Source organism: Arvicola amphibius, chromosome 8 (genome assembly GCF_903992535.2).
Source record: "Arvicola amphibius chromosome 8, mArvAmp1.2, whole genome shotgun sequence".
NCBI classification, from domain to species: domain Eukaryota; kingdom Metazoa; phylum Chordata; class Mammalia; order Rodentia; family Cricetidae; genus Arvicola; species Arvicola amphibius.
The window spans coordinates 76,445,361-76,473,022 of NC_052054.1; the positions used below are offsets into that span (position 1 = coordinate 76,445,361).

Genomic DNA, 27,662 nt, shown 5'->3' on the forward strand with positions numbered 1-27,662 from the left:
CCAATGGACTCTGTATTTGGTCTGAATTCTATGTCTATAAACTTGCCTAATATGTATGGTTCATGTAAACAGAGTCACATAGTGTGTGATCTTTGGTGTCTGGTTTCTTTTTACTTCACACAGTATTATCTAGGTTCCTGTGCTTTGCAGGCCACAAACACCTTCATGTGCTTTTATCCTTTCTTAGCATCCTCTCTATGGGCAGAGGCCTCCTCAGTTGATACACCCTGAGCTATGTGATTCTGAACACTGATCTCAGGTTCCCTTATGTTTCCTATAAGAATCATACCAATAACTTCATTAGCTAAGGTTCTGTAAAAGAACAGTACTGATAGAAATAATCAGTCTATCTATCTGCCTATCTCTCTCTCTCTCTCCCCCCCTCTCCCTCTCCCTCCCTCCCTCCCTCCCTCCCTCCCTCCCTCCCTCTCTCCCTCCCCCACCTTTCTCTCTCATCTATATGGGATATATTAGACTGGCTTACAATCAGTGCCAGGTTAGTGCAACAATGACTGTCTCATAATGGAAAGGCTGAGAATTTGGTAGTTGTCCATGCAAGAGTATGTAAGCCTCAGCTGTCCCACATGGTGCTGCGGTCTTGGAAAATGCCTGGAGAGCTGATGGTTTTCAGTCTCCGTTGAAACCCAGAAGAATTTGGATTTCATTCCAGCAACAGCAAAGGTTAGATGAACTCGAGTGAAGGCAGGCAGGCAACATCAACAACTTCTGGCCCTGGTTGCAGTTCAAGTCAGCCTCCCTGTCCTTGCCTCTGTGTCTCCAGTATCTAGACAGAGCTAAGATGCTGTTTGAGAGTAGAACAGTTTCAGTCTCTCTGTATATATCTGTTTCTGCGTCTGTCTCTCTGTCCCTCTCTCTATTCTTTCTCTGCGACTGCTACGTGATCCGTAATAAGTTCCCATAACAAAAGTGTGGCCCAAACTACTAAAGAATTTCAGACAAGAAACAAAATGGTGAGTTTTTATCTCATGGCAACCTCACTCCGGCTAATGATTTTCTGCATTAGTTGTTTTGTCTGTCAATGTGGCTAAATATCTGCTCAGAAGCAAGTGTGAAGGATTTATTTGGGGTCAGTTTCAAGACAGGAAGGTGGGGGCAGCTGAAGCCCTAGGTTTGTTGTGTGAGCATGTGGCAAGTGAGAAGGGGAGAGAGGAGGGTGTGAGGGAGAGGTTACCTCAAGTAACTTTCTACCAAGTCTGAGAACATCCTAAAATACTATTGGTTAGAGACCAAGCATTCAAACACATGGAGTCATGGGAGATCCTTCGCATTCTAACCATGACACTTTGTGGCTGGATCCATGTCATTGTCATAGGATCGGGTCCTCTATGGGAGTGTCCAGCTTTCTTTTCAGCTCTCCCAGGCTTAGGTGCACTTGCTTGTCCCCTGACAAGTTATAATGCAGCAGCAAATGCCTCACCAGACACCAGTGGGGTGTTCTGGGAAATACCTGCTTCCAGAAGCACAATGTAAAATGTCTCCTAATTATAATTTCCTGCTCTGCTCTCTGGTACTCTGCCTCAGTAGGAAAACAGAGTTAGACAGCCTCAGCATCCTGAAGCTCTGAGTCCACAGAGGATAGAGACCCGTTAGGGAGTGGTGGGTCAGGGGGAAGGCCAGAGAGCTTCAGGTGCTGGTGTGAGACAGCGAGGACGAGGAAGTGATCACCAGTCAGAGTGATCAGAGACCCAGAGGCTCCAACTGCTCCTCTGCCAGGCTGGAGCCTCTCTCTCCACCTGACTGCTGAGCCTCACACCTCCTGTATCTCCCTACTTCTCCATTCTCTCCCATCTGTGGTTGTCACAGGCCTGAGAGTGACATGGGGACTCTGGAGAAATCACATCAGCACTGGGCTTGGGGCATATACAAACACACAGAGAGTCACATGGTAACATGCAACTCATTCCTGTCACTCAAGTCATTTAATAACACACAGAGTACCTCCCCAATACAGGTATGTACTTTAATGTCAATATTCAGGAAGCAGAGGCTGGAGATTCTCTGAGTTTGAGGCCAGCCTGGTCTACAGAGTGTGTTACAGGACAGCTAGGGCTACACAGAGAAACCCTGTCTTGAAAACAATTCAATAAAGGCACACACCACTAACACACATACACACACACATACACACACACACACACACACACCTCTAGAAGAACACAGAAAAGCACACACATGCACATCGACATAAGAACATCCCTTCTCATATGCAGCATACAACAGGTTCATGCCTGAGTAAATATACAGAGAAAACTGAGCTGACCAGGGCACACTCACTCCCAGCAATCAAAATGAATTATTTCCAATGTTCTTTTGTCCTATGTATCTGTTTCATTTTCCTTGCCAACATCTAAGGAATAAGTAGTGACCAAGTCTCCAGCAGCCCAAACAAGAAGTGTGGGTGCTCAAACTACTGGACAGTGATGAGACAGGAGGCGGGAATAGTTGAAGTTGCTCAACTGAGTGGAGAGGCAGGTCCAGCATAAAAGTCCTGCTGGAGTGTGCAGTGAAGTGGACGGTGCTCAGACCAGGACCATGGAGCCCAGTGTCCTGCTCCTCCTCGCTCTCCTTGTGGACTTCTTACTGCTCCTGGTCAGGGGCCACCCAAAGGCTCATGGTCACCTCCCACCAGGATCCCATCCCCTGCCCCTCTTGGGGAACCTCCTGCACATGGACAGAGGAGGCTTCCTCAGCTCCTTCATACAGGTGAGACATGCACAGGGCCTGTGCCCTATGGCCTAGCCCTGTGTTTGTGCCTGGAGATCACTCAGAAAGACAAGCCAGGGACCCCTTCCAGGTCATAGGTTCAGGTGGGACGGTCGCTGAGTGGAAGGTGAGATGCTGGTTGGTGACGGATGGTGCACAGATCGACAGGCGCGTCCTCGCTGTGTTAGAATTGTGTGGGGAACTGTGCTTGGAGTGTGAAAAGAGTCGAGGTGTTGAGGTGTGCACCAAGTGTTCACAATTTTCCTATCTGGTGCTTCTTTGTTCCAGAAGAAAAAGAAGAATATAAGAGGCATCAACAAATTAGATTAGCTTCTGCCAGCACAAGGGATTAGCCTGCTGTCTTCAGGGACAAAGGGGAGGAAAGGCAGGTCGGGAGGTGGGGTAGGCAGGGAGAGCTTAACAGTCATAAACACATGGACCAACTTAGGAGCTGATCCTGGTGCCTTCTTAACTAGTCTTCATCAGTGAGATTTTATGATTTCACATCCTTGGCTCCAGTTCCCACTGAGAGAGCTGAGAGTGTGGCAACAATCCCAACTTCCTGCTACCCTTTAGTTTTTAACAGATTGTCCATCTGGATCAAAAGTGTATTCATTTATTTTTATTTAGCTTTTAAGACAAGGTCCCCCCCCCCATTTCCTCCAGGTTTATTTCAAACTCATGATCTTCCTTCAATTTTCAAGTATCTTTGATCTGATCTGTAGATGGTTAGAAAACTGTTGCATAAGATTTGATGGTATCACCCAGCACAGAAAAAGGAATAGGTCAATATTAAACATGTGCAGAGCTTTTTCTTAGCATTGTCCCCTAAACAACACTGGGCACTGACCATTTTCATAGCCTTTCATTTCTATTAGCTGCAGTGCAGTCTAGAGAGAGGAAAGGTTACAAGAGGACGAGGGAGGGTTGTTTGCAAACCCTGCACTATGCTCCTCAAGGGCTCTGAGCACTGGGAGGTTGTCATGTTCCTGGGACCAATTCCCTGGAGATGCCCTGATGGTTGCATTGCCAGGCATTTTCCCAACTGTCCATAATGCAGTCATGACTCACATTCAGGACCACTAGTAGGGCATTATCACTTTTCCTTCCCATGTAACCCAATAGGTGGGTCAGGGCTGTTCTCTCTGAAATGTTATCAGGAGGCATTGGACAGGCTAAAGCTAGACCACAGGAAGCAAGGTTTTTGATTGATATTTAAGGGATAGACAGCCAAATTGTATGGTACAAGCAAGGTTCTATGGTTATATCTGTATCTGTATCCACATCTGTTTTAGGAGTCCGTTTGTTTGTTTCCCAGTCACCTGGAAATTCAGACCCAAAATAATCACACAGAAACCATATTATGTGCAATACTGTTTAGTCAATAGCTTAAGCATATTTCTGGCTAGCTCATATCCTAAACTAACCCATCTCCATTAATCTGTGTATGGCCATGTGGCTGTGGCTTGCCAGGTAAAATTCCAGCATCTGTCTCCAGTGGGGTTACATGGTTTCTCCTTGACTCTGTCTTCTTTCTCCAAGTATTCAGTTTAGTCTTCCCCACCGAGCTCTGCTCTACCCTATCATAGGCCAAGCCAATTTTTGTTGGAGGGAGCTTGCTTGTTGGTTCCTGGCTGCCCAGCTAGCTTAGACCCGAAATAATCATACAGAAACTATATTAAATCACTGCCTGGCCCATTAGCTCTAGCTTTTTATTGGATAACTCTTATATTAATTTAACCCATTTCTATTATTCTGTGTATCACCACATGACAGTGACTTAGCAGGCAATGTTCCCAGCATCTGCCTCAGGTGGAGAATCCATGGCTTCTCTCTGACTCTGCCCTTCTTTCTCCCAGCATGCAGTCTAGCTTTCCCTGCCTAGTTCTTCCCTGTCATAGGCTCAATGCAGTTCTTTATTCATTAACCAATAAAAGCACCATGTAGACAGAAGGACCTCCCACACCATTTCCCCTTTTCTGTTTAAACAAAAAGGAAGGCTTTAACTTTAACAAAACAGTTATCAAGCAAGAATTACAGTTACAATATTTATATCTACTTTATCTTTTATCATAACTAAGAAAAACTATAACCATAACTATAAATTCTTCAACTCCATCAAAGACTCCAAAAGGATATAATATCATCTAAGTAAACAGGAAGTGCTCTGTAAGCATCTTCCAAAACTCTATAATTGACAGAGACATCTTGCTACCAGGACAGTCATCCAAAGCTCTTTTGTATCATTGGGACATCCATCTTCAGTCTACATGTCCATAGTATCCAGCAGACATTTCCATGAAACAGGAAATTTCAATGACAGTTCTGCCTATATTGGCAGTTTGTCAGCTACTTTCTTCTGTGTCCTGCAGGATGTGTGGCAGACTCTTTCATGAATCAGGAACCCTGAGGACTATCTCACCTTTAAGCAAATTTAGCAGCAATTTCTCTGTGGGTCCTGCATGTCCAGTTTATCAAGCAGTCTAAGCAAGAGCAGTTTCTTGCCAAATGGTCAACCAACTCCATAAGGAGCCTCTTCGATGCCCATCTTCCTCTTGAAGTAGATTGGTGCTACCAGGAGCAGATGTGTCTCATTGTCATGAAAAATCCTAAGTTATTAAAACATTTTAAATGCCATATTCTGATGGTCTCTGAAAGAATCAAAGAATACCTATCTAACTGAAATATATCTCTATATATCTAGAAAACCAACATGACCACAAGCTTGACTATTATATATGATTATCTATTAACATTTTTAAATGAGCTATACAATCACAATACTTTAATTAAGAGCAGAAATATACATATAACAAAATTAACCTTAAGTTTGTATCAATAAACCAAGATCCATGCCAATGCAAATCTCTATAGCAAGTTTTCTTTATTCGTTAATGGTAATCACAGCATACAGACAGAAATCCCACATCACATATCTATATCTAGATCCATAACTATTTATTTTCTTTTGAGATAGGGCCTTAGGTAGCCCACACTGGCCTCTAACTAGATAGATACCCAAACATGACTACTAATTCCCTGACCTCTACCTCCCCAAGGATAGGATTAAAGTCATGTGTTTAGAGCCCCACCCCAACTCTATTGTACTGCTAATCTGAGTACAACATCCAACCAATCAGTGCAGACCCTGCTTACCTGGTGAATTAACCCTTCAATTCTTAGGTCCCCAGAAGGGGAAGGGTGACCAGAAGAGGCATTCCTATTTACCAATCTGTGCGTGTTTCACAGTGTAACAACATCTTCACTGACTAACCACAATCCTGGTGTGATTATGCTTGGCAGCTTCGAAAAAAATATGGAGACATGTTCACAGTGCACCTGGGACCGAGGCCCGTGGTCATGCTGTGTGGGACAGAGGCCATAAGGGAAGCTCTGGTGGACCAAGCTGAGGCTTTCTCTGGCCAGGGGACCATTGCTATGTTTGACTCAATTGTTACAGGGATATGGTGAGATACGGGACAGAGTGAAGTGGAGGATATGGTCCAGGAAGTCATGTGAGAGGTGGAGCCAAAGATTTGGGGAAGGATTCAAGGTCTTTGAGCTTCCATTGTAACCACCCATGCTTCCCCTACATTCTTAGGTGTGATCTTTGCTAATGGGGAGCACTGGAAGACCCTTCGGCGATTCTCTCTGGCCACCATGAAGGACTTAGGGATGGGGAAGCAGAGTGTGGAGGAGCAGATTCAGGAGGAGGCCCGATGTCTGGTGGAGGAGCTGAGGAAATCCTAGAGTGAGTCTCTGAAAATGAGCATAAAGGAAGATGGTGAACACAGGGACCTGAGTTCAGAGCCAAAGATAGAGAAAGAGAAAGAGTCACAAAAGTAGAGAGACAAACAGACAGACAGACAGACAAATGTAGAGAAAGAACATTAAATACAGATTAAATACAGAAGAGAGATTGTGTGTGTGTGTGTGTGTGTGTGTGTGTGTGTGTATGAATAGTAGCTATGGACAAAGATGTGGATAGAAAAATACAGAAAAATAAATGTGAGTTTCATATTGTGCATAAATAAACTCAGAAACATAGATTGAACACAGTGGTCACTTTTGTTTAGAAAAATCAATCCGTGGATTAATTTTCTGTGTCACTTGGGTATGGTGGTGCACACTGGTCCCCTCAGAACTCAGAAGGCAAGAAAAGATGGTCATCAACTCAATGACAGTCCTGTCACATTGTGAGGTCCTGTCTCAAAATGGTGTGTGTGTGTGTGTGTGTGTGTGTGTGTGCAGGTATAGGTAAGTTGTAGAGTATTTCAGCATTATATACAGTGGGTATGTCATACATGTTTGCAATCCCAGCACTCAGGAGGTGGAGCCAAGATGGTGAGATTTTCAAGGTAATCTTCTATTGCATACAGAGTTCAAGGCTATGTTTGCTTAACCTGTGTTACACCACTATCCTAATGATCTTAATTCAACTGTTCATAGTCTTCGTAATGCTGTGACCCTTTAATACAGTTCCTCATGATGTGGGGAACCCCAACCATAAAATTATTTTTATTGCTACTTCATAACTGTAGTTTTGCTACTGTTATGAATTGTAATATAAATATTTGTGTTTTCTGATGGTTTTATGAGACCCCTATGTCATTTGAACCTCAAGGGAGTCATGATCCATAGGTTGAGAACTGGTAATCTTAGTCAAAGATAAATGCAGACTCTAGGCCAATGAAGGGAAGGGAGCAGGAGGACCTGCAGACATGGTCTAAGCAGGGATCTGTGTTTTCTTCCTTGTGAGTGTGCTGGTGAGCAGAGTGAACCCAGAGGCTCATGGGAGTTTGACTTTGGTAGAACTCAGAGGAACTCTGGGCACTTTAAGGTTTGTTATATGAAGGGCACATTGGTGACAAGACTGTTGTTTGCACCTCCATTTCCTTATGTGGGGTATTTGTCATCTCTTATTGACCTTTCTCTGGAGATCTGAGAGGTCAGTGCAGAGGGGGAGCGAAGAAAGTTGCAGAGGTTGAGAAGAATGAACTGGAGAAAGAAGTGAGAGATGGAGGGACCCAGAGGAAGAGAAGTGAGCTCCAAGGCTGAGAGTGAAGCTCTTGAGTCCCAGGGAAGGATCCACACAAGATCAGAGACCACAGACAAGCCAGCCCCAGGGTGAAGGATAACAGTGGCCCCAATACTGCGGGACTGACAACACCAGGGTCCATGAGTGAACCTGGCACACAAAGGCAGCAGATAGCAGGTGCTGATGGCTTCTGGAACACCACAGAGCTCAGAAGTCAGAGAAGGAATGGAGGAGGACTGGCTGATATGAGTGGAGTGTGCAGGGCTTGTAAATTCACACAGCCATCCCTGAACCCTTCTCTACACCATTCCTGCCCAGGGGAGTTAGCTATCAGTTCAGAGTCAGGATGTTGTCCTGGGAGGAGGAGCAGTGTGGAGACTGACTACACTCCACCTCTTGGCCCTGGCATCCTAATCCCAGCCATGAGTCACTGAGTTTCCTTGGTGAAAGTGCCTCTTCTGTGTATATGAATAGCACCCCATAATCTGTATAGTACTGAGGGGATTTAGTAAAAAGCATGTATGCATCTCCGACTAAAGAACCCAGACTCATATGTGCATCATATGTGCAAATGTGGTGGCAGCTGTTGCTGTACATTGAGCAGTGAGTGGTGGGGACAGCTTTACAGAGATGGGGCTGAAGTTGAGTATTCCCCTAGTTCTGTATCTCCTGTCTCTTGTCCTGCATCCTTACCCTCCAGGAGATTCTTTGGACCCCACCTTCCTCTTCCAGTGCATCACAGCCAACATCATCTGCTCCATTGTCTTTGGAGAGCGTTTTGATTACAAAGACTGCCAGTTCCTGCGCCTGCTGGACATGATCTATCAGACCTTCTCGCTCATCAGCTCATTCTCCAGCCAGGTCAATGGGTGAGAAGAGAGGAGCATCCAGGGTAGAGGGGAAAAAAAGCTGCTGTGTGAGGGAAGAAGGGAGTGTCTTAGGGCTGGAAGCAAGGCAAAGACAACATGTAAAGGAAAGAACCTTAGGCATGAATGGAGGGAAGAAGGGAGGGATGTTGAGTAGGGTGGAAACCTGAATATAGAAATACATAGTCATCCAGACATGAGAGAATGATGATGTCAGGGAATCAGCTGTACCTTAGAGGACAGAGGACATCATATTTCATGCATGAGCACCTGTGTTTATCTCTAGGGCATGATGGTGTACAACATATGAGATTCCAACATTTTGAAAGTGAGTGCTGTGCTATCAGAAATTTGGCATGATCCTTGGCTATATATTGAGTTTAAATAGTAAGTTTGGCATAAGTGTGTCAGAATACAATACCCCATAAATTAAAAAATAAAGACAAAACAGAAAGAGAGAGAAAGAGAGAGAGAGAGAGAGAGAGAGAGAGAGAGAGAGAGAGAGAGAGAGAGCAGAGAAAAGGAAAAGGGAGATACGGAGAATGTAAAATGAAGGTTAGAGACTGATTTGAAGAGACAGTTCAAGGCATGCATGTGTATGGTGTACATAAATGAGGTGTGTGTATGTGTGTTTGTTCCTTCGGGATATCTGTGGACCTAGGAACACTGCCCACTTCCTGAGACCTGATAGCTCCAGGTCCTTCTTTGTTGCAGGTGTTTGAGCTCTTCTCTGGCTTCCTGAAGTTCTTCCCTGGCACCCATAGACATATCTGCAAAAACCTGCAGGAAGTCCTCTACTATATTGGCCACAGTGTGGAGAAGCACCAGGCAACCTTGGACCCCAACAATCCAAGAGACTTCATCGATACCTACCTTATACGCATGGAGAGGATAAGTCCTGCGTGAATGAGAGGGGATGGCTGAGGATGTGAGCAGAGGAAAAGGGGGTAGAGGATGGGGAGGAGAAATAGGAAATGGAGTAGAGGAGATGCAGAAGCATCTGGAAAGAAGAATAGAGAAAGGGTGGGGGGAGAAAATGAAATAGGGAGAAAGAAGGTTTGGGAAGAAACACAGTTCAAAGGACAAAAAGCAGGAAAGACCACAAAGGTTCTAATAAAGAATTTGGAAGACAAACCATGATAAACTACCAGAGAGCAAAGTAAAGAGAGAAGACTGAACAAACAGATCAAGTGATATTGTCAAGGACTGGGAAATGCCATGTGGTCCAGATAGTGAGACAGGACAGTTCGCAGGATGTGGGTGCATCTCCCTGCAAGTCTCCAGTCACCCCTGACCCTCCCTTCTCTCTCCCATCTGGAACCAGGAGAAGTCCAACCAACACACGGAGTTCCATCACCAGAACCTCATGATCACCATGATGTCTCTCTTCTTTGCTGGCACTGATACCAGCAACACCACACTCCGCTATGGCTTCCTGTTCATGCTCAAATACCCCCATGTAGCAGGTGCGCCACAGACAACCAGTTGGGAAACTTCTAGCTCCCTATTGGCTGTGGAGGTTTGTGTGAATAAGAGAGCCATGGGCCTCTTATATCTGGAGCCCTGAAGGCTTTGGCCTAATTCTAAACTAGAGCAATGCTGTGGGTGGTGCATGAATGAACACTCATCTGGCCAATTTTCGATTGTTTTCTGCTATATCTTAAAGGTCAATCCACACATTCTTCCATACATCCTTCCATCCATCCATCTATCCATCCATTCTTCCCTCCTGCTTTCCTTCTGTCTTTATATCCCTCTAGTTACTTGTCTTTCTCTTCATTCACCTCTTTATCCATTTACTCATTCTATTCATTTTCCCATCCATCTATTATCCATCCAACCATTTATCCATTTTCCTATCCTTCCTCTACACAACTATTCACCCACACATGTAGTCATCTGCCCATCTTCTCTACATCCATAGATTCTTTTATCTCTGTTTCACCCAAGGACATATATTTTCTTAATCTATTTGAATTAATCTGCTTGTGAGTTTTATTCTTTGATCAGATCCAGTTGAGTGGGCTATCTATCATTGTTTTATTGGTTCATTCATATACAAATCTCATTTCTTAATCCTTCCAACTGGTCTTTGAAGGATAATCTTTATGTGTCCATCCATTCATCCATGTATCCATTTAATAACTCACTCATTTATCTGTGATTTATTCATCAGTCAATACACCCACCTGTTTATTCCTATATTTGCTCTCATTTATTCATCCACATATTTGCTTGATTTTTGGTTAGTTGTAGTCATTGATCTATTTGTGTATGAATCATTTGTTGACTCATTAATTGATTAATACAGTGAGTGAGAAGTGGAATATGGGCATCCAGTTTTGTTTTGCTCAATTCACTCACCCAGCAATCTTTCCTTTAGTAACCGATTCATTCATTACTTGGCTGACTTTACACACTCACATTCTAAGAATCTGAAATTGATGTGATGTTGTTGTGAGATTGTCTGCTGCGGCTCATGTGTGGAAGTGGGAGGACAACTTTGTGCAGTTGGGTCTCTCCTGCACATTCACATGGGTTCTGATGTCAAATTCAGGCTGTCAGGATGCAAGTCAAGTGCATTTTCTGGCTGAGCCATTTCCTTGGCCAATGTATTCACCAATGTATTAATATTTAGTTTTCACTTATACATAGGTTAATTTATTTCCCTTTTATTCCTGAGGTTATAGCCTCAGATTCTTAGTTTGGATTTTTAAATTTATCTCTACTAATGTGCATTGTTATTTTGTCTGCATATATGTCTGTGTGAGGGTGTCAGGTGGTTTGAACTTGAGGCAAAGAGGGTGTGAATAGCTATGTGGAAATTGAGCCTGGGTCCTCTGCAAGAACAGCCAGTGCTCTTAACCATTAAGCCATCCCTCCAGCTCCGTGGATTTTTAAATATGGATTTCATGCAAAGATGTGTGTGTGTGTGTGTGTGTGTGTGCGCGCGTGCATGCGCGCACTTGCATGCTATGTAGGAATATAGTTTGTTACATTCATTACATTTCAAATGGGGAGAATTCTTACCATCATCCCCTCCAGTCCTCAGACTGATAGATGAAAAGAGCCCTTTGCTGTGAGTTTTCCTTTTCTCTCTTTTATGAGCAAGGTTGGAGCTTTGGAGAAAGTCTCTAACATAGTTCTAAGAGTAGCTGGAGAGACAGATGCCTGAGAGAAGCGTGTCCAAGAGTTCAGTGTGTCTTTCTCAACAGAGTCTCCTGGCTCTGCACTGTTCCTAAGCTATTGGCTCACAGAAAACAGTGTCTCTGTGCATTGCCTCTGTGAAGGGGACAAGCATTGTCTGTTGTCTCCCTTTTCTGTGCAGAGAAAGTCCAAAAGGAGATCGATCAGGTGATCGGCTCACACTGCCCACCAACCCTAGAGGATCGCACCAAAATGCCTTACACTGAGGCCGTCATCCATGGGACTCAGAGATTTTCAGATCTCACCCCAATTGGTCTGCCACACAGGGTCACCAAAGACACTTTGTTCCGAGGGTACCTGCTCCCCAAGGTGAGACCAGCTGCGACGCTGCACTTCTATGCCTTGAGTCCCCTGTATTCTCTTTAACCGTAGTACCAGCCTGTTTGTGTCTTCCCAGCATCCCCTAGTTTTTATTGATTGACTGCAGATGGGAGTCAGGGTATGTTAACATCTTTGTCTCTCACAATCAATGTCTCCTAGAACACTGAAGTGTACCCCATCCTGAGTGCAGCTCTCCATGACCCACGGTACTTTGAACAACCAGATGCCTTCAATCCTGACCACTTCCTGGATGCCAATGGGGCTCTGAAGAAAAATGAAGGTTTTATGCCCTTTTCTATAGGTGAGAGGGACTTGTGCTTCCTTTCCCAGACACTAGAGGGCAGGCTCACTCTCCAGGACACAGTCAGGACTAGGTCTATGTTTACTGAGTCTAGTCCAGTTGCTTTGCCTCAACCATCCTATCCACCCTGGCTACAGTCCCACTAGGGGCTCTTGATTAAAGGAACCCTCATCAAGAGGACTTTAGGGAAAGTATTTAAAAGCCTCTAAACCTGAGCAAATGCATTTAAAAAAAACAGCAGCAAGACCAACCAACATCATCTATGAACACTTCTTTGAGCTGGGTAGGATTTTGAACACTGGGGAAGCATTGATTTTAGTTGTGAGCACTAGGGAGATGAGGCATGTTTTGACATGCTTGTCTCTGTTTGCAGTTAAGTACTCTGGCTTGCTTAATTGTAAGAGAAATCAAAATTACTAGCATTTATTTGACCCAAGATGGTTATCCATGATGGATAATTTCTCGAACCACAGAAAGTTCTCAGTAGTGTGGGCAGGAAGCAAAGCATGTGGAGCTGAGCACATGGATACAACTTGATTTGTGTCAGCTCCACTTTTCTCCTACCTGCCCACACTGTAATAGTTGGCATCCTGGGATTTGTTTGCTGCAATGCTTGTCTCTGAGCCAGTTACTTGCTGGCAGAAAACTACTTGTTGGCACAATGTAATCCAGATTCGTTTTGTATTTCACAACTAATGACATTAGGTTACTTTTGTTATAGGCAACCTTATTCCAAAATGAATTCATTTTTAACAAGATTTAGTCATGAAAAACTCTATTTATGTAGATAGATTCCTTATCTTTGGGGAGAAAGGAAAGTTGAAGAAAGGATTCTTTAAAAATTATCTTTGCGTGCTAATTATTGAACCTAGTGCTTTGTAAATGTTAGGCAAGAGCTCTACTACTGAGCCATGCCCCCCAACTACTCTATGGGGGATTCTAGGCAGGTGCTCCACCACTGAGCCACACCCCTAGCCCCTCACTGTGGGATTCTAGGCAGGAGCTCTACCACAGAGTCATGCCCTCAACCTCTCACTGGGGGATTCTAAGCAGGTGTCCTACCACTAAACCACATATCTCTGGCAAAAACTATCCAGAGTTGAGTGTCATAGTGACTTTAGTGACCCAGGGCTCAGTTCCACCCTGAGATGTCCAGTTGAATCTTCATTCAGGGTGGGGACATGTAAAGTGCATTTCTCTACTCCATAGCTGTAAGCTTACAGGACAGCAGGAATGCAGATGATTACGTCTGGAAGCATCTAGGATATGGAGAGATAATGGAACTGAAGCAGAGGTCTTAACAAAGACAGGCACAGTGAGATTGGGACAAGGTGTACTATTCGTGTTAAGTGTCAACCCGACAATCTAGGATCTCCTGGGAAGAGGGTTTCAGTTTAGAAATACCTGTCTTACAATGGTCTGTGGGAGGCTTTCTTGATTGGTAATTGATATGGGAAGATGCAGTCTATTGTGGGTGGTATTATTCCTTGTTTGGGGCCCAGGCCTGTGTAAGAGATGCAAGGACTAAGCTGAGCTCCAAGGAAGTAGGCAGCATGCTCTTCTTATAGATGTGGGTTGACCAGTTTCCAGTTCTTGTTTCTTTGACTCCTCTGGCATGACAGTCAATAATCTGGACTTGTGAGTCAAAGAGAAGCCCTTTCCTTAACTCTGATTTTTTATTTTTTGGTCAGGACAAACAGCAGAACTGAAATCAGGACACAAGAAGACCATGCAGGAAGAGGCATTTTATGGGAGATGGAGAGTGAGCGGAGATGGTAGAAGAAGAGGAGGGAGAGGTCTCAGAACAGGCGGGAGGGGAGGATGGAAAATGAAGGGAGAGGACCTGAATGAGGAATAGACCAAAGGGACATACGGAGGCAAATACTGAATGAACAAGTGATAAGGGGAGGATGGGAGTAAGAGAGAGACAGAGACAGAGAAGGGGGAGGGGGAGACAAACAATAGGGAATTTAGACACAAAGAAGCAGAAAAGGAAAAAAAGTGAAAGAAAAATAATATCTGGTGGGTAAAGAGATACAAGTTGACAGCCCTGGCCAGCAAGCAAAAAAAAAAAAAAATATAGCCCAAAAGTGTTAGAGCCAAAGAGAACACGAACAGTGTCCAAATCGCCAGCTCCAGGCATGGGGACTTTGTGTTGAGAGTGAGATAAATCATTAAAAGCTGCTCTGGAAAAATCTGGGTCACAAAACCAGTTCTAGGAGAACCATCTCAGAGAGCTACTCCATGAACTTCCAAACTCATGTCACTTAAATTCTGGAAAGGAGGCGCCCAAAGGAATAGGGTGCTTTCCCTAGACACCCCTACATAGGCAGCTCCCCAACAACTGGAGGGAACAGGAGATGCGGAAAATCCCTTCTCCACCTGGAGGCCTGAGGCAGCCAGCTGCAGATTAAGATTCACTGAGGTACAGGGCAGGTGGTGGAGCCTCTGTCTGGGCTTTCAGGCTCCCATTGCTTTGTGATGCTCTATGACCAAGGTGGCAAACCAACCTTATACCCCTGAGAACCCGGTGGGTGCCATGGCGCCCTCATCATGTTCCCCTGCCCATTCTTAATTGTATGAGCAACTGTGTTTGGGAACATGTTGAAGTTCTAGTGCTGAGACCAGAAAGGGGTGGGGGAAAGTGGGGGAGATCCAGAGCATCTTCCTCTTCCTTCCTCTCCTTTCTCATCCTCCCTTCCTCTTCCTCCTCCTTCCCTTCCTTCTCTTCTTGTTGGTTTCTAAGATGCAGTCTTGATATACAGCTGAGGCTGTTTTGAACTCACGATCCACCTGCATCAACTTTTCACGTGCTACGATTACAGCAATGCACCATCATGCCTGGCTCATATAGAATTATTAACATCAGCCAGGTGACAATCTAAGAGTCAGTACAAATATCGACTTTTGTGCACATAATAGCCTTATGAGCTGGGTACCATTGTCCTCATGAGAGAAATTAAGAATACTAACGATATCTTGTTATAAATGTATATCCCCCCCCACCAAAGTATCCATACCCAACTCCAGGTTGGTCCTTACTTCCTCTGGGGGCAATGGATGCTTTGGAAATCCAACTCTGTCACAAACGAATGTGGGTCATCCACCTAATATTTCACACTCATTTTTTGAGGTGTGGAGGATTTCTTTATAGTCTCTCAGAATTGCAGGATAAGAATCAAACTTACATTCATTCGTTGTAGTGGATAGAGTTGTCTGGGTTTAGGGAAGGGACAGTCTGAAGGTTGCATACTGCCCTGGGGCTCACATGGCTCATTCTCTGTGCCCACAGGAAAGTGCATTTGTCTTGGCGAAGGCATTGCCTGCAACGAATTGTTCCTTTTCTTCACCACCATCCTCCAGAACTTCTCTGTGTCCAGTCCCGTGGCTCCTAAGGACATCGACCTCAGGCCCAAGGAGAGTAGTGTAAGCAAAATACCCCCCAACATACCAGATTCACTTCCTGCCCCGCTGAATGGACTGAAAGGAGAGAGTCAATGGATTTCAGTGTTTTCAAGAGTCCTCACTTCTGCCCAACTATGCGTCATGTTCTCATCTGTGAATGGAACTGAAAAAAACAAAACAAAACAGAACAGACAGTCAAGTGCATTTCTTGAACAGAGAGACTTCTGGAGGCCACAACTTATTCTGAGTCATTTCTCTCACACTTTTAACTGCTGCAGTCCCGACTTATCCACACTCTGCGCTCCGTGATCTGTGCTAATGGGCTGTAGATCTCTCTTGAGTCATCTCCATCATATTCCCATGTGTGTGTTTAGAATTGTGATTCCCTTTACCGATGAGTAACAGAGGTCACACACAGCATCACACTGCAAGTGAGTGGGGCAGCAAGATCACACCATGGCTCCAGAGCAAACTTTGCTATGGCAACTCCCTCCCTTATGTGTGTTTAAATTAAGATGAAATTCATATAGCAAAACTGGCTAATTTGTTTAGTTTAGTATTTTGAGACAGAGTCTCATGTAGTTCAGATTGACCTCAAAATCCTATATGCATCGAAAGACGACTTGAACTCTGGACCTGCTTTTCTCCATTTTCCAAGTGCTGGCATTATAGGCATGTGGACCTACATTAAGATTTTAGACTGACTGTATTTTAACACCTACATTATAACATCTTTTAATTTATTCACAACATTTTATACCTATGGTATCTAATTCCAGGTATTTTGTCACACATAATTGTTCCCCCACCCCAGCCCTGACCTGTTAAGAAATCCCCCAAGTTCCCTCTCCTCATAGCCCCTGAAGAATCTGGCTTTTGTGTCAATGGATTTGCTTGACTTGTCTCATAAAAATGAAACCAATAAATGTGTGATCTTTTATGTCCAGGTTCCTATGTTTCAGGGTACAGTCACACACCTCTATATGCCTTCCCCATTTTCTTCCTTAAAATCCTCCTCTCCTGGCAAGGACCTTCTCTCAGTCTGTGGCTCTAGGCCGTGTGAGTTTACTTAGATTCTCTTATGGTCCCTGTTAAGTTCTCCAAGGATCTCATAAACACACAAAGCTTTATCTCTGCTTACGGGGGTGTTCTTGCTGTGTTTTGTGTTGGGGTGGGGGTTACTTGTTTCTCGAGACAGAGTTTCATCGTGTAGCTATGGCTAGTCTTGAACTCACTAAAATCCAGCTGCCTCAGTCTCCTGAGTGCAGGGATTAAAGGTTTGAGCCATCACATTCTGCTTAAACACTGTTGCCTTTTTTGTTTTGTTTTGTTTGTTGTTGTTGTTTTGGTGTGTGTGTGTTTTGGTGTGTGTGTATTGGAGTTTTGTCTGTACATATATCTGTGTAATATATGAGTGTCTGGTGCCCATGGAAGCCAAAAGAGTTCATCTGATCCCTTGGGATTGGAGTTACAGATGGTTGTGAATATGGATGCTGGGCGTTGAACCCATGTCCTCTAGAAGATCAGGAAGAGCGGCCAGAGCTCTTAATCACTGAGACGTTCCCGCACCTCTGTTTTCGTATGTAACCTATTGATTCTCAGATACCTAGGGATTTTTCCAGAAGGTCTTTCAGTAAGAAGTTCTCCATCTCAGCCATGACAGGTTTGTGAAGGGTCAACATACTGTCTTGTTCTGTCAAGGAAGGAAGGAGTAAACACACAAATAAGGTGATGAGAACAGCCGCTCATTCAGCTCACCCATTGTGTGGCAAACCTATCTCTAATCTGTCTTACTTTTTTATGATGCCCAGAATTAATTCCAGTCTCTCCAGGTCCAGGTTTGCCCCAGTTCTTCAAAATCCATTCATGCTTGATCCCTCTTGCTGTCTTGTCACTTTCTGACAGAAGTGGCCCAGAGTCACACTTTCTTTGGAGCCACCTGAAACTCTCAGCCTCCATATTCCACACTGTTGGGACTCACGTGTTCCCTTAAGGGGAAGTACTGTTCATTTAACATTCACAACTATGATGACATTTCCAATCAACTGATGTAGGAAGTCCTTCTGTATATGTGTTGCTTTGCTTTTATTCGTTAATGAATAAAGAAACTGTTTTGAGCCTAGAGCAGAGCAGAACAGAGATAGGCAGGGAAAACTAAGCTGAATGCTGGAAGAAAGATGGTGGAGTCAGGGAGAAGCCATGTAACCCTGCAGGAGACAGACGCTGGAGGGAACTTTGCACATGGCGATACAAAGATTAATAAAAAAATAGGTTAAATTAAGATGTAAGAGCTAGCCAATAAGGAGCTAGAGCTAATAGGTCAAACAGTGATTTAATTAATAAGTTTCTGTGTGGTTATTTTGGAGCTGAGCAGCCAGGAACAAACACGTGGCCTCTTACTACAACCAGCCATTAGTCAATGGGTATCTGGCTGTCAGTCTTAAATCTGATGTACTAAATATCAGCCTGGGATCCCTGTCGCCTAGGGAGAGTTACCAGGAGCTTTGTCAAGGTGGATTCCTGACAAATCCTCCTCCAACAGCCACAAAAACAAAACAACAGCAAAGCCTGCCCAGGAATGGAAGAGGGAGGGCCGTGGAGGGCTGCAAAGCTCTGGCTTATTTTTAAAATCGCTTTTAAATTTTTTTTTGAGATTATATTTGCATCATTTACCCTTCCCTTGTCCTCCATCCAAACATTCCCATGTGCCCCTCCTTGTTCAATTGTTTCATTAATTGTTGTTACTTGGATGCATGTATATGCACACACATATGTAGTTCTAAGGACATAACTACAACCTGCTCAGTCTGTAAAGTGTTACTTGTATGTATGTGTTCAGGGCTGACCATTTGGCGTTGAATGACTTGGTATGGTCTTCCCTGGGAAGGCTACTTCTCTAGCTCTCAGCATTCCTTAACTACCTGGAGTTCTTTGTGCAGGGTGAGACCTTGTGGGTTTCCCCCTTCTGCTAATAGCATGTCTATCATCCTTGTTCATGTTGGTGAGACATAGGTGTAGCTTCTGCCATTCCTTGGAGACACGATTTCACAGCAAGCTCCTCGATCCTCTGGCTCTTACAGTCTTTCCACCCGTCTTCCACAATGTTCCCCCTGCTTCCTCCTTCTGAGTCTTACTCCTCAGCATTTTGCTAGTCTGGACCCGGAGTGTCTCCAGCTCAAGGGCTGTCTATCTTTTGAACAGTGGAGTCTGCCTTTTTTGGAAAACACTTTTGAAACAGACCCCATGACCTTTCCTCAAATCCTTCCAAGGGGTGAGATGTGGAGAAGGTCAGGGTGAGGAGGCAGGAGTTGGGAGGAAGGAAGCTGCGCTCACAGGCTGCAGAGTTGCAAGCCCATGGCTCAACAGGCATCGCCAGATCAGGTTGGGAATTCTCTTCTTCCAGCCATGCTGTGGTGCTAGAGAAGCTTCTAGAATTCTTTTGAGAAGGAACAGAGGGAAGGCTGGTAGAGACTTAGGTTCTGGTAGACGGCTGTAGTCTACATCATGGAGAACAGCATTTCATGTGTGGTGTCTGTGAAACTCATAGTGTCCAAACCTGGGAAGGTTCTCAGAAAATCTGGGACCAGACCCTCAGGGAAGGGTATGAGAGAGATGGTCACGTGAAACCACAGAGCTCAGGATGGGTTCTAACCTGATGAGACCCAGACAACCTAACACAGGGCAGTGTGATCCAGTGAGAGGAAGGACCCATCACTGGGTCAACTTTGATGTCTGGGCCTTGACTCTGCAGCTGAGGGGAAATATGGAGATACTGTTACAGCATACATGGGCCTTAGCCTATTCTAGTCCTGGGTGAACATGAGGTGATATGGAAAGTCCTAATGGAGCAGCTAAGGCTTTCTCTGGATAAAACTTATTATTGTCATCTGTCCCATCTTCCAGAAAAGCAATGATTGGGGGGACAGGGTTAGTCACTGGAGGAGGTAAAATAATGTGTGTGCTCATGTCTTCCTGCTCTGCCATGCCAGTCAAGTTTGGTCTTCCCCAGTGGAAAGCCTTGGGATGCTCTTGAGTGTTTCTGTCTGAGCACCATGAAGGGCTTCAGGATGGACAAATGGAGCATGGAGCAGTGAATCAGGAGGAAGGTGAGTGTTTGGTGGAGAAGCTTCAGAGTCTGGGCAGGAGGTCAACAAGGTGGGGGCATAGAGATAGACAGCCCTGCTGGGAAAGTTCCAGAGAGAAATATCGAGTTCTGTCATGATCCATTGCCTCTGGCTCTTCGTATTGTTCCAAATCTTCTTCAACAATGACCTCTACCTAAGGAGGAGGGGTGTGATATGTATGTCCCTTGCAGGGCTGAGCACTCCACAATCTCTTATCCTCTGCACCTTTGGCCAGTTGTGGGTCTCTGTGACAGTTACCATCTCTTATTGATTGATTGAGGAAGAGTTTCTCTGCCTATTTATTTGTTTATTTATTGAGACAGGATTTCTCTGTGTAGCCCTGGCTGTCGTGTAACTCACTCTGTAGACCAGGTTGGTCTCGAACTCACAGAGATCTACTGGTCTTTGACTCCCAAGTGCTGGGATTAAAGCAGTGTGCCACCACTGCCTGCCTAAGAAGCTTTTCTAATGGCAGAGGAGAAGACATGGTGATATGTAACTATACAAATACATCTTTAGGAGTGGGTTTAATTCTCTATCCAGTTAGCAGAACAGTAGTAGGTTCTCCCACAGGGCCAGTGATCTATGTGACCATGGGTTCTTGGCATCCTTACTGGTGCTAGGCATGGGTTTTCTCTTGGGAAGTGGACTTAACATCCAACCATAAAGTGTTAAACCAAATGGGTCACTTCCATTGTTTTAGTTTAAAAGCGGTGGAGGGAAGGAATGTCAGACCATACAACAAAACTCACCTGCCTGCGAGGTTTATTGGGGGGGGGGAGGAGGCTCAAAAATGGCCTCTGGGGGCCAGAGCTGAGGAAAGGAGAGCAAAGGGCAGGAGGAGCTTGACTTTCGTAAGGGGATATAGCGCATGCGCAGAGATAGAGTGTTCTACATAACTAGTTCAGTTGGATGAGGTAGATATTCCGTCAGGACCCTGAGAGCAGGCCAGCGTAAATGCCTGAATGCTAACACCCACAACATCAGTTTTCCTAGTGTGCAGTGGGCATGTCTTTCCAGGCTGGTCACTACTGTTGTTCACAGGGTTCACAGCTGAGTAAGACGGATGATGTCATTTCTCTCCAGTAAAGTGCATAGTACCTTCCACCTAGCCAGTGGGGGTGGAGCTTCCTGGTCAATACCAGTTTGATTATTCCATGTTCTATGATTCTAATACGTAGTATCTTCAGCAATAGAGTCTCATCATCCATCAAGTCTGGAGAGTAGCCGAGAGCAATGGCAATAACCCGTATTGTCTGGGGGTCTATGAAACCTACTGATCAAATGACTCAGGGAGGCAAGCCAAAGCCATCACTTGCTGACATGATCAGTGTTCTATTGCTGTAAGAAGACATCGTGACCATGGCGACTCTTTTAAAAGAAAATATCTGATTAGGCCGGCTTACAGTTTCAAAGGTTTAGTCCATTATTGCCATGCCAAGGAGAAAGGTGGCACACTGGCAGACAGCAGCTGAGAGTTCTCCATCCGATCTGACAGCAGCTGGAAGAGAGACTCTGGGCCTGGCATGGGTTTCTGAAACCTCAAAGCCCACCCCAAAGACACACTTCCTCCAGCAAGGCCACACCTCCTAATCCTTTCAAATAGTGTCTCTCCCATAGCACTCAAATATGTGAGCCTAAGGGGCCATTCCAATTCAAACCTCCACCCTTGGCTTTTTCCAATTGGATAGCCTGTGGTATCTAGTATGGGCATCGTCTCCGTTTAAATGCTTCAACAATGTATATATACTTCAGAGATCTTCCTCTACAGTAGTGGCTACAGTAGTAGTTGCAGCTTCCCCAAAGATGTATAGATGTGTGTACTCCCTCCCTTACTCTGGCCTCAAGTCCCTTAATCCTTCATGCTCCGTTCCTTCCCATTCCACCTCCAGGCTGTCTGTATTCTATCTCCCCACTCTCAGAAGTTGTGGTGCCAGTAAGAGGGGTCCTCAGGTGGTAGGGGCTGGATTGGTAGATGGGCACTGCTACTTTATGACCTTGTGTTCAGGAAGTGAGGGCTTGGGTCAGCAGGTGGTGAGAGACCTGTGTGCGATACGCTGCTCTTTGGGGCCCTCTGGTGGCAGACACTGGAGTTTCTGGGTGAGCATGGGTACCTGGGAGGTAGAGTGAAGAGAAACGAGAGGAGGTTTAGAGCTCTGCCACAGGCTTGTTTTTAAAGAAAAGAGAGGGAAGTGTGTATGGAAGCCTCTTAAGCTCCCTGATTCTTGCTCTTGATTGTGTAATGTCTCTTGTCCATCAGTCTAACGTTGTTTCCAGATCCCACCGGACAGACGCCATGGTTGACCTAGGAGGAACCTTTAGGATTTCAGGGTTGAGAAACATTTCCATAGACTTAGTGTTGGCACTGTCATTAGCAATTCGGTACTGGAGAGGCATCTCAGAAGAGGAAAGCACTTGCTGCTCTTGCAGAGGACTGGAATTTAGTTCCCTATGCCCATGCATGGCGACTGATGATTGCCAGTAAATACAGCTGCAGGGGACCTGGCTCCTCAACAAAACAAGACAGAAAGAGAAGAAAAGGAGAGGGAAGGAAGAGAGTGGAGGCGGCTGGGAGGATGGTGGTGCTGGGAATAAGACCATCTGTAGGGCAAGCATAAGGACCTGAGTTTGGATGTTTCAGTACCCACATTAAGAAAAAAGCAGTGCATACACACACACACACACACATACCATACACATATATACACACATCACACATGCCACATACAACACACACATCACAAAGTATGTACATACCACATACCATAATATACATCACCCACACACACCACACAATACACATACCACATACCACACACACATATACACACACCACATACTACATATGCACACACTCACACAACACATACACATATACCCACACCAACACATCACACACACACATGCACACACACCACATATCACACACACACAACTCGTACACACACCAAACATGCCCACAATACATCACACACATGCTCACATACACACACACATACATTTTCACGCATATAAATAAAAATTAAATTTAATAAAAATCTAGAGAACACTTTATAATTAAAAGGGGATTTAATGTAGATGAATTTTATTTCATTACAAAAAAACCCAAACCTGTCGCTCTCATGCACCTGCCTGGTGTTTACAACAGATGACTCTGCAATGTGAACCTTCTGGTGTTTGTAGAACATTTTGTGGTTTTTAGGAGTTTACAAAGCTCTTTATGCTTTCTGGACAGTTCTATATTGTGCACAGGACTGAACCCTCATCAATATGCTGTGGTTTACAAAGAATCTTACCACAGACACAGAAGTTTCACTTGGAAAATTCCCATGGCAGCAGTCATTCTTATGAAGTGATTTTCCATTTCATAAAGTAAATATTTTGCTAAACCTTTTGTAACGGTCACAAAGAAGCTGCCATGGATAAAGGGCTTTATTTTGCCCACAAAGTACATTAAACAGAAAACCACTTGATGGTAGCTTAAAATTTTTCAACACCCTTGAAGGGAGGGAATCTTTTTCAGTCTTCCAACATAGATTTGGCATGCTTCCCGAATGTCCACTAGGGGGCAGGCAAGATGCTAAGCCTGGCATTGGCAGTTAAACCAAGAAGACACTCTGTTCTAGTTCCATTTCTGTTGCCATAATAAAATTCCCCGACAAACAGCAACACAGCGGAGGAAGGGTTTCTTCAGCGTACAACTCCAGGTTCCAGCCCCTTTGAGGAGGGGAAGTCAAGGCAGGAACTTCAAACAGGTTCATATCACATCTACAGTCAAAAGCAGAAAGAAACGAACACACACACCCTTGCTTGCTTGCTTATAGGTAACTTTCTCTAATCTTATATAGTTCAGGTCCCCAAGCCAGGGTCTTAATAAACCAATTAACAATCAAGACAATCAAGACTCAGAAGAACCCAATGCAGACAATCCCTCATGAAGAATTTCTTCCCAAGGGATTCTGCCTAGTGAAACCCTGTCACAAACAGAACAAACCAAACAAACAAAAAACCAACCACATCGCTGGGTCCCTGGAAAATTTGGTATAGAGATGTATTGTAAATAAAGACAGGGTCACGCTGCATAACCCAGGCTGTCTTCAAAGGCTATTGCCTCATCCTTACGAGCGCTAGTAGTATAGGCCAGAGCTACCTTTCTAGGACAGATGTGACCTAAATCTTTACAGAATAGGTAAAACCACATTCTCCCAGTCTAAGAACCTGTGCAGCAGTCTCCAGAATCCTTCCTTCCCTCAGATACTCTTGCAGTTCCAGCACTTGCCCTGCAGGTGGAGCACCAGCCCCAGGAGAGCCCCAGCGGAGCTCAGACTGTCCATTCTTGGCTTTTCATCACCACTATAACCACAACACCTGAGACAACTAACGCACACAGAGAAAAGTTAATTTTGGTTCACAGATTTGAAGGACCCAGTGTAAGCAGGTGGAACCATTGCTGTGGACCCTCTGAAGGACATGCTGTATAGCAGTGACATTTGGTGCACTTACTTCATGAACAGGGAGGCAGAAAGAGACGGCTCTCAAAGCCTCTTCAAAGATACTCCCAGGGCTAAAGACATCTCACAAGGCCCCACTTCCAAAAAGTTCCACCATCTCCAAGTAGGGCCATCCCGAAGATCGAGTTAGTATAGAAACCTATATGGGACATTCAACTGCCCACCCTTTAAAAACCTCACCATGAACACCTTCAGAAAATTACTTCACCCAACTGATGACTGAGATGAATCTAGCACACAGGTTACACCATGAAAGACCTGATTAACAGCACCCCCATTCAGCATGAAGCAGTTTGGAGAGATAACTACGTCCATATTCCCAAAATTGTTTATGAATGTTCTTTTACATTTAAAGGGGGATATGATATAGATATGAATAATTTGCAATGGTATGGATTAACATTGCAAAAATGGTCACCATAGTAAAAGTGATCTACCAATTCAATTTAAAATTCTGATACAATTTCTCACAGAAATTGAAAAACTATTCTTAACTTCATATGAAAAAAATTAGTTAAACTGAGCTCATCTTAGACTTTCTTTAACAAGAGCTCATTTGATATTACACACGGGAGGTAAGGTGTGGCGTGCCTGGCCCTTTGTGAGGAGTATTGCACATAGCTTCTGGCTGCTCATCAGCCAATGCTTAGTGAGCATGTACTACATGCTAATGTAGGTCGACGATGAGAGGTCGAAGAGTAAGGAAATCATGTTCCCGCGCCTCATTCGGTTTGTAAATAACAGGGTTATAAATACTATGAAGAAAACGGAGCAAGGACAGGTGGATACTGTCTGCTCGTGGTCTTTTCAGGTGGAATAGTGGGAGGGTTTGGGGAAAGTGTGAGCTCTACTAGTGGGAGGGGTGTGGGGAAGACATTCCCTTGTAGAAGGAGCCACAAGGACAAAGGCCTTGAGCTGAGATCACTCTCAGCAGCATCCAGAATCAATATAATAAAAATAAATCAATTAAATATCAATTATTAATTAACAACAACCAATTAATAGCCAATTAATGTTCAATTAATTTAAATAATCAAGCATAGTGTCTGACAGTGTTTCCTGAAAAATGAAGGCATAGGCTCTTCCATCTTCTCCTCTTCTGTGAGGTGTGTGTGTGTGTGTGTGTGTGTGTGTGTGTTTACGATGCATGCCTGTGAGGTGTGGATGCACATACCCTTGTTTATGCAAGGGGAGGCCAGAGCAGGACATGGTGTATCTTCCTCTGCTGCTCTCTTCCTTGACAGGGTCTCTCAATTTTTACTTAGACTGCATTGCCTGTGAGCCCTTGGGGTCCATTTGTCTCCACTACCCAATGCTGAGACTGCAGGCAACATTTATCCATGCCCAGCTTTTTTATGTGGACTCTGCAGATTTGAACAGAGGACCTCGTGCTTGTCCAATGGACACTCTTGCCCACTGGGCATTTTCCAAGCGCAGTGCTATGTCTTTTGGAATAGGCTTGTTCATGTGACTCTCAGGGATATTGACCACTCTGTGCTGATAACCAGTGAACTCCAGAAATCCAATTGACTCTGTTTCCTCAGCTCTTGGATTAAAAGATTGTGTCAACATTCCTGGGTTTTTGATGTGGGTTCCTGGAACTGAATTAACATCCTTTCATATACTTTCATGCCATGTACTCTACAGCCTGAACTATCTTGCCAGCGTAGGGCAGTATTATTTATTATTTATTTATTTCTATTTTTTTTATAGGAAGTCTATGTTGGTCTTGAAACTGAGCCCAAATGCTGGTGTTACAGGGATGTGTCTGGCTCAGTTCACTAATTTCTTGCTGCTTGCTTTTTCTTGTTTACCTATATAGACCTCTCACTGTCTAGAAAGTGCCAGCACATGGTGGGGCTCACAATAGATATTAATGAAGTAACAATAGCCATGTGCTCAAGAAATGTGAGTATACTAGGACACAATGTTTTCAGGAGGACTGGAGTCTTGGGGCGCTCATAGATTTCTTTGGAAGATCTTTAGAGTTTAGGTTATCTCCGTGTCTGCAGACCAGGAGATCAGGCTGTCTCCCGTGTCTACAGATAACGTCTCTAGCATTCTCAGCTCTTCCTCAGCACAGGAGACAGGTTCTGCCCACATTATCTCAGCGTTGAGTCTGAGCTACTAAGTTAAGCCATTTGTAAAGTGGTGGATACAACAGGGCTTATTTACATGGAAGAACCGTTCGTGGAATTAGCTGCAGTGTGTAGATTAGCTGTGGTTGTATGGATTTGGGATCCAGCAAGCACACTGAAGAACTGGCTGTACTCATGGTGTTGAAACCTGTTGTTGGAGTTAAGTGAGATGTTATTTGCATTAGCCTGACAGTAAGCAGGAGCCAGAGAATCGACTGTGCGGGCTGCTCCCAGGGCATCTGAGGCCAAGTTGGCATGGGGCTTGCTCCACTGATTGGTTTATACCTCCCCTCCCTGCTTCCACGCTGTTCCTGCCCAATTGCATTCTCCCTGCTTTCCTCATTCTCTGTGTCCCTGTAGTCCATTTAAATGTCTCTGGCATTTGAATCTGTTTCTTTCTTGTCACGATCTTTCCATGTTCTCTTTGTTTATCTGTGTCTCCTTAGCTGCACATCTCTCTCTGCCTCCTCTTTCTTTCCATCTCCACGTGTCCTCTGTGCTTTGTGTCTTCGCTCATCCCTCCTCCCTTCTTTTTTGCCTCCTTCCTTTTCCTTTTCTCCCTCCTTCCCCCTTTCTTCCTCCCACTTATGCCCTCCCTGCTCCCTCTTCCTTCTTCCCATCTTTTCTCCTTCCCTCCCTCCCTCCCTCCCTCCCTCCCTCCCTCCCTCCCTCCCTCCTCCCTCCCTTCCTTCTTCCTTCCACTCACATGCGCCCCAGGCTTGCCCTGAACTCTTTGTGTGACAGATTATGATCTTGAACTTCTTTCCTTCTTGCACACACTACCATGCCTGGTGTTTGTGGTAGTGGGGATGGGACCCAGGTCGTGCATGCTAGACCAACACTCTACCAGCTGAGCTATATCCCCAACACTGTTTTGTGTCTTAATTGGTTGGCTTCTCCCTGTTTCTCTGGAGTCCCAGTTATTCACTTTCTCTCCCTGCCCCCTCTCATATTTTCATTTCCTACCTCTTCCCTCTAATGTCTTTTAGCTTTTGAGCCAACAATTCGTTTCTTTTTTTTTTTTTTT

The 27,662-nt window shown here is 44.6% G+C and overlaps 1 pseudogene; it reads left to right on the top strand.

Moving 5' to 3' along the window:
- Positions 1-1,263: 1,263 nt before the first annotated feature.
- On the top strand, positions 1,264-14,315 carry LOC119821863 (annotated as a pseudogene).
- Positions 14,316-27,662: the final 13,347 nt, after the last annotated feature.